The sequence below is a fragment of the Triticum dicoccoides genome, chromosome 6A (genome assembly GCF_002162155.2).
Source record: "Triticum dicoccoides isolate Atlit2015 ecotype Zavitan chromosome 6A, WEW_v2.0, whole genome shotgun sequence".
NCBI lineage: Eukaryota > Viridiplantae > Streptophyta > Magnoliopsida > Poales > Poaceae > Triticum > Triticum dicoccoides.
This window is the reverse complement of record NC_041390.1, coordinates 221,630,743-221,638,972: the sequence shown is the minus strand read 5'-3', so window position 1 is coordinate 221,638,972 and position 8,230 is coordinate 221,630,743.

Below are 8,230 nucleotides of genomic sequence, written 5' to 3'. Positions count from 1 at the left end.
GAGGTCTGTTGTGGATCAACTATGGCTGGAAGGGCCTAAGCCGAACATCTATTTCAGCTTAGTGCAGCCGTTCCTTGATGTGGTGATGCGCATTAATGCGATGAAGAGGTCGGCGTGCATAGAAGGCTCACCGATGGCCCTTGCCCATATTGAAGCATACTGGGCGGAGATGGACGCTACCACTGTTGCGGCGCAGGGTTTGGCCATAGGCCGTGTGACTGCTGAACACTATTTCGAGGAAGTTCTCGAGGGTGCTCGTTTAATAGAGGCCCAGTGCTTGAAAAATATTATGTTTGAGTGATATGTATTCTCATTGTAATCATAATGCTTTTATGAAGTTTTTATAAGGCTATGTTTATACTTTTGCCCGAAAGTAGTATGATGCCTCCTGTGCGGCTGTTTATGTATACATATGTATAACCTGAAAGATTGCAGCCGTCGGCTTCAACCCCCACGCATATAATGCGGAGGTGCTCGCAAAAAATGCGTGTTCACACTTAACCCAACGTCTTGGTCCTGATAAGGAGGTGATAGCGCAGCGAGCGAGGCAACCAGACTATAATGCTTTAACACTTTCACTTAGCCATAGGAGTTTGATAGTGGGGCTACTAGATAGCCCCTGGTGGCTCCACACTCTCCCGATCGCAGGGTGTGTATATGCCTGGCCAGAAAACGGCCCTTCATTAAGGCGGAGGAATTCTAGCATCCCGATAGGTCATTGAGTAGTTGACCAGTCTCACGCTATATCATGACAGTCGGTTTTCGGCTTTCTCTACTGAGGCGCTCGTCCGGATGAACCAGGGCACAATCGCAGTAGTTCTCCTGGTGCTACCTTAGCCGGTAAAGCGGAACGTAAGGCACCAAAACACAGGAGCCGGGCAAACCCAACATTTGACCAAAGACAATGATTCGTAGCTGATGCATATAAGGCCGAACTCGCGATGCTGAACACTCCCTAAGGTATTTGTTCTTTATGGTATAAACCGGGCCAAAATAGTGCCACTTGTAAGAAGCCCCTTGTGTCCAGGTACATGCATTATTCTGACGTGGCCACATGCCAAAACATCAGCATCCTTCTCAATTGTGCTGAGAATTCGGTGATATGTATCAACAAGAGACAGTAAAAAAGGTTTACGCAGGGTCTTAATCTAAAAAGAATCGTTGGGGCGGGTCCCTGCTGCATGTCTGCGCCTGTGTCTCCATTGTGCCATATCCTGGACGGGTGTAGCACGATGATTATCTGTAAAAGAGAGGAGCTTAGGTAAAAAAGCTGTCGTGCAAAAAGTAGTTTTTAAGTAAACCATGTATAATTCAAGGTGAGTAAGAATTGCCACTTGTCTGCGCACGCTGAGCCCCTTGTATTTGTGATAGGGGTGTGCTCATTGATCCGGTAAAAATTGCATATAGCTACACCGGACTCGTCTAACCATGTCCAAGGTCGCGACGACCTGCTAAAAGTTTTAGTTGGTGAGGCCGTTTTTAGTGTGCGGCTATCAAGGCAGTCGCACGCTCTTCGGCGCGCAGAAATCGCTTAACATTTCCATTCACTGTAATGATGCCATGTGGACTAGGCATCTTGAGTGTGAGGGAAGCGTAGTGTGGTATTGCATTAAAGCGAGTGAAAGCTTCGCGTCCGAGTAGTGCTTGATAGCCACTTTGGAACGGAGCGATGTGGAAGGTTAGATGTTCGCTACGGAAGTTATCGGGGAGGCTGAATATAACTTTTAGTAGCAGGGAGCCCGTGCAACGAGCCCCTGGGCCTGGCGTTACTCCTTTAAAGGTAATATTGCTATGGTGAATTTTTGTTGGGTCTATCCCCATTTCGCGGATTGTATCCTGGTATATCAGATTTAGATAGCTGCCACCGTCCATCAGGACTCATGCGAAGTGGTATCCGTCAATTGTTGGGTCTAATACCAGGGCAGCCCATCCTGCACGCCGGATACTTGCTGAATAATCACGATGGTCGAAAGTGATCGGTTGAGACGACCAGTGGCAGGACTCCGCGGTGACAGGCCTTCGGGCGTATTTTTCTGGGAGTGCCGTTTTGTTTCTTCCATTGATCACGTGCAACATGTTTACTGTTTTGACTTCTGGTGGAAATTTCTTTTGTTCCCTAACGTCTCCCTTGAGAGGCTCATCCTCATCTTCACTTGGTGTATCCTCCCCCTTGTGTACGGCGTTGAGCTTGCCGGACTGCTTGAAGACCCAACATTCTCTGTGGGTATGATTGGCTGGTTTGCCAGGGGTGCTATGGACCTGACATATTTGGTCCAGAATTTTATTCAGGCTAGACAGCTCGTCTCTGGCGCCTTTAGAGGGCGGCTTCTGACCTGGCCGAGAGCTTTTGAATCCGGCGTTTACTGTCGTGTTCTTCGTGCTGTCTCCTTTGTTCCGGCGTTTGTTATTGTTGTTGTGCCGTGATTTCCCGTTTCCATCTCTAACTTCGGATGTACTGGGGTCGCTGGTGCTGCATCTGGCTAGCCAGCTGTCCTCACCCGCGCAAAAGCGGGTCATGAGGCTTGTTAATGCTGCCATCATTCTCGACTTTTCTTGTCCGAGGTGTCGGGCAAGCCATTCGTTACGGACGCTGTGCTTAAAAGCTGCCAAGGCTTTGGCATCTGGAAAGTCGACAATTTGGTTCTTTTTAGTAAGAAAAATGTTCCAAAGCTTTCGGGCTGACTCTCCGGGCTGTTGAGTTATATGACTCAAATCATCCGCGTCTGGAGGTCGGACATAAGTCCCTTGCAAGTTTGCCCGAAAAGCGTCTTCGAGCTCTTCCCAGCTTCCAATGGAGTTTTCGGGGAGGCCTTTGAGCCAGTGACGGGCTGGCCCTTTGAGTTTGAGTGGTAAGTACTTGATGGCGTGGAGATCATCTCCTCGAGCCATATGGATGTGGAGGATATAGTCCTCGATCCAGACCCCCGGGTCTGTTGTTCCGTCGTATGCCTCTATGTTTACAGGTTTGAATCCCTCTGGAAATTCATGATCCAGCACCTCATCACTGAAACATAGGGGGTGTGCGGCACCCCTGTATCTGGGTGTACCGCATTGTTTGGATGTTATATCGTATGCTGGGGCGTGTTTGCGTGGTCCATAGATGTTTCTGGTTGCGCTATTCTTTTGGTGCAAGCCCCCGCGTGAATCGTGTATTGTCTTGTGAGTGGCATTGTTGGCCGCTCTATGTTGGCCGTGAAGTCGTCTATCCGGCCAGGTGGTTGTTTTGATTTTTGGTTGCGAGGGGTCTGAGGCCTCCTCATCGAATTCAGGTAGCAACTTCCGCTTTGGGTAGCTCTTGGTGGGGCGATTGTCGTCGTACTTCGCTGCTGTGTTGAGTACTTTACTCCATCTGATTTGGAGTGTGTCCTGCGCAACCTTGAGCCTTTGCTTCTGCTTTTTTAGGCTCCTCGCGGTGGCAACAAGCCTTTGACGGGCATTCTGCTGCTCCGGGTGCCTGTCCGGCGTTATGTCGTCCGGACTATTATTTTTGACAGAATTGGTTTGTTCGGTTTGATTTTCCGTATTGCCATGGTCCGGCAGTGATTCGCCCTGCTCCAACACTGGGTCTATGTGATCGTTATTTCTGGCGAGGCGGGATTTGGGGCGGCGCTTGCGCCGCCGCTTTGACTGCTTCTCGAGGGAACAAGCCTTCGGTAAGTCCTTCTGTTCCTCGTCGTCGTCTTCTTTTGGTGTGTCCACCATGTATGCGTCATACGACGAGGTGGCTTTCCAGTGCCCTATAGGTGCTGGTTCATGTTCGTCTCCTACATTGTCGTCCATACCGTCGATGTCTTCGGAGTCGAAGTCGAGCATGTCGGTTAAATCATCGACAGTGGCCATGATCCGACCAGGGTTCTCCTGACAGAGAGAGAGACCTTAGTGAATTCAGAATGTCGCCAAAGGGCGAGTGCTGAAAAATATCCGCAACGGTGAATTCCATGATCGGTGCCCAGTCGGATTCGATTGGCAGGGGCGCGGATGGTTCAGGGTCCGGAGGAGAGTCCGGCACCTTGGAGTCACGGGCTGCGCAGAGGATTATGCCGGTGTTCGGCTCGATCACCGTTGAGACTGCAGCCCCTGAGGTGGTGTCTAGCCACCCGTCCTCGATTGGCGCAGCTGGCTCCGAGCTAAGGGTCGGAGCTGATGCGGGCGCGGCCTCTTGGGTACCGTCCGATAGCAGAGCTAGGTCATACCCATCGCGACAGTGCGGCGCGCCCGGCTGTGGCTCGAATCCGTCGAAGATCAAGTCCCCACGGATGTTGGCCGTGTAATTCAAACTTCCAAATCTGGCCTGATGGCCAGTGGCGTAGCTTTCAATCTTCTCCAGATGGCCAAACGAATTAGCCCGCAATGCAAAGCCGCCGAATACGAAGATCTGTCTGGGGAGAAAAGTCTCACCCTGGACCGCATCGCTATCGATGATAGTAGGAGCCATCAAGCCTAACAATGACGACACAGAGGAACTCTCAATGAAAGCACCAATGTCGGTGTCAAAACCGGCAGATCTCGGGTAGGGGGTCCCGAATTGTGCGTCTAGGCCGGATGGTAACAGGAGGCAAGGGACACGAAGTTTTACCCAGGTTCGGGCCCTCTTGATGGAGGTAAAACCCTACGTCCTGCTTGATTAATATTGAAGATATGGGTGTTACAAGAGTAGATCTACCACGAGATCAGAGAGGCTAAACCCTAGAAGCTAGCCTATGGTATGATTGTATGTTGTGGTTGTTGTCCTATGGACTAAAACCCTCCGGTTTATATAGACACCGGAGAGGGTTAGGGTTACACAAGGTCGGTTACAAAGGAGGAGATATCCATATACATATTGCCTAGCTTGCCTTCCACGCCAAGTAGAGTCCCATCCGGACACGAGACGAAGTCTTCAATCTTGTATCTTCATAGTCTAACAGTCTGGCCAATGGAGATAATCCGGCCGTCCGGAGACCCCCTAATCCAGGACTCCCTCATTCATGTTTTGTAAAAGTTATCAGCAACTGGCAGGAGCCTTATGGTTGTCACTTTATGGTATGAAATGCAATCACCATGTAATTTCTTTACTTTATCACTAAGCGGTAGCAGTAGTCGTAGTAGCAATAGTTGGCAAGGTGACAACGACGCTACGATGGAGATCAAGGTGTCAAGCCGGTGACGATGGAGATCATGACGGTGCTTTGGAGATGGAGATCAAAGGCACGAGATGATGATGGACATATCATGTCACATATTTTAATTGCATGTGATGTTTATCTTTTATGCATCTTATTTTGCTTAGTACGGCGGTAGCATTATAAGATGATCCCTCACTAAATTTCAAGGTATAAGTGTTCTCCCTGAGTATGAACCATTGTGACTGTTCGTCATGCCGAGACACCACGTGATGATCGGGTGTGATAAGCTCTATGTTCACATACAATGGGTGCAAGCCAGTTTTGCACGTGCAGAATACTCGGGTTAAACATGATGAGCCTAGCATATTCAGATATGGCCTCAGAATACTGAGACCGAAAGTTCAAACGTGAATCATATAATAGATATGATCAACATAGAGATGTTCACCATTGAAAACTACTCCATATTGATACGTCTCCAATGTAGCTATAATTTATGAAGTATTCATGTTGTTATTTTATCATTCTTGGATGTTTTACAATCATTTTATATCAACTTTATATCATTTTTTGGGACTAGCCTATTGACCCAGTGCCCAGTGCCATTTGTTGTTTTTTGCTTGTTTTTTACATCGCAGAAAATCAATATAAAACGGAGTCCAAACACCGCGAGACTTTTTGGAGAATTCTTATGGACCAGAACACCCAGGATGGACCAGAGCAGCACCTGGGGGTGCCCCTAGGGGGGCACAACCCACCAGGGCGCGCCTGGGGGCCTAGGCGCGCCCAGGTGGGTTGTGCCCACCTCGGTGGCCTCCCGCACCCCCTCTTTACCCTATAAATTCACAAATATTACGAAAACCCACGGGGTTAACCTAGATCAAAAGTTCCGCCGCCGCAAGGCTCTATAGCCACCGAAAACCAATCTAGACCCTTTTCGGCCCCCTGCTGGAGGGGGAAATCATCTCCGGTGGCCATCTTCATCATCCCGGCAGCCACCACGATGAAGAGGGAGTAGTCCACCCTCGGGGCTGAGGGTTTGTACCAGTAGCTATGTGTTTAATCTCTCTCTCTCTCATGTTCTTGAGATGTCACAATCTTGATGTATCGAGGGCTTTGTTAATATAGTCGTTTCATATGGTGTTTTCTCCTCTCTATCTTGTTGGGATGAATTGAGTTTTTTCCCTTTGAGATTTCGTTGTTATCATATTGAATACTTTTATGGATTTGAGAACACTTGATATATGTCTTGCAACTAAATACTCGTGGTGACAATGGGGTATCGTATTGATTCACTTGATATATGTTTTGGCACTCAACTCACGGATTCCCGAGGTGACATTGGCATAATCTATGCACAGGGGTTGATGCATGTTCTTGTCTTTGTTTCTCCGGTAGAAATCTTGGGGCGCTCTTTGAATTTCTTTGTGTTGGATTGTGTATTATGAATATGAATTTACTTTGGTGTTATTTTAGTACGAAGTCTAGGATAGATAGAATGGAAAGAATAGCTTTGTGTTATTTTAGTATGAACTCTTGAATAGATCAAATGGAAAGAATAACTTTGAGGTGGTTTCGTACCCTACAAAGAATTTATTCTTATGTTCTCCGCTAGATAGGAACTTTGGAGTGATTCTTCATCACACTTTGAGGGGTGGTTATATGATCAAATTATATTAGCACTGTTGAGAGATTGCACTAGTGAAAGTACGGACCCTAGGCCTTGTTTTTAAGCATTGCAATACCGTGTTGGTGCTTGTTTACTATTTGCTACCTTGCTGTTTTTATTTATTCAGATTATAAAAATATATTTCTACCATCCATATTACACTTTTATCACCATCGCTTCGCCAAACTAGTGCACCTATGCAATTTGCCATTGTATCGGGTGTGTTGGGGACACTAGAGATTTCTTGTGTTTGGTTGCAGGGTCGTTTGAGAGAGACCATCTTCATCCTACACCTCTCACGTATTGATAAACCTTAGGTCATCCACTTGAGGGAAAATTGCTATTGTCCTACAAAACTCTGCGCTTGGAGGCCCAACACGTGTCTACAAGAATAAAGTTGCATAGTAGACATCAAGCTCTTTTCTGGCGCCATTGCGAGGGAGGTGAGTGCTTGAAGGCATATCTTTAGATCTTGCAATTGAATCTTTTAGTTTTTTGTTTTATCACTAGTTTGGTTTATAAAAAAATTACATACAAAAATGGAATTGAGGTTGCATCATATTATTGATCATCTTTATAATATCTTTCTTGAAAATGATGCAGAAAATTGTGCTCAATTGTTAGAAGAAGAAGTCAATAAAATGTTTGGCACAAATTATTTGAATGATGAGCATGATTTCAATGTTGTTAGTATGAATTCTTTGAATATCCATGATGCTAATGATATGCAAAGCCATAAGCTTGGGGATGCTATGTTTGAAGATGATATTTTTAGTCCCCCAAGATTTGATGTGCAAATTTGTTATAATAATTGCATGCCTCCTATTTATGATGATTATAGTGATGAAAGTGGATTTGGAGAGGTCATGACTTTATTTAGTGATGAGTCCACCATTTTGGATGAGGCTTCAATTGACTATGAGGAAAAGGTTGCTATCTATGATGATTATGGTGATGACATGTATGATCTATTGAATAATGATAACCGTGAAACTTGTCATCATGATTTTAAATTTCAATCACATGAGAGTTATTTTACTGAGTTTGCTCCCACAATTATTGATGAGAATAAATTTGCTTATGTGGAGAGTAATGAAATTTCTATGCTTGTGAATCATGAAAAGAATGCTTTACGTGATAGCTATATTGTTGAATTTATTCATGATGCTACTGAAAATTATTATGAGAGAGGAACATATGCTTCTAGGTATTGCAATAATATCAAGTTTCCTCTCTATGTGTTGAAAATCTTGAAGTTCTGCTTGTTTTGCCTTCCTATGCTAGTTGATTCTTGTTCCCATAAATTGTTTGCTCAAAAAATCCCTATGAATAAGAAGTGGGTTAGACTTAAATGTGCTAGTCATATGCTTCATGATGCCCTCTTTATGTTTCAATTCTTATCTTTTATGCGAGCATCATTGAAATCATCATGCCTAGCTAAAAGGCATTAAAGAAA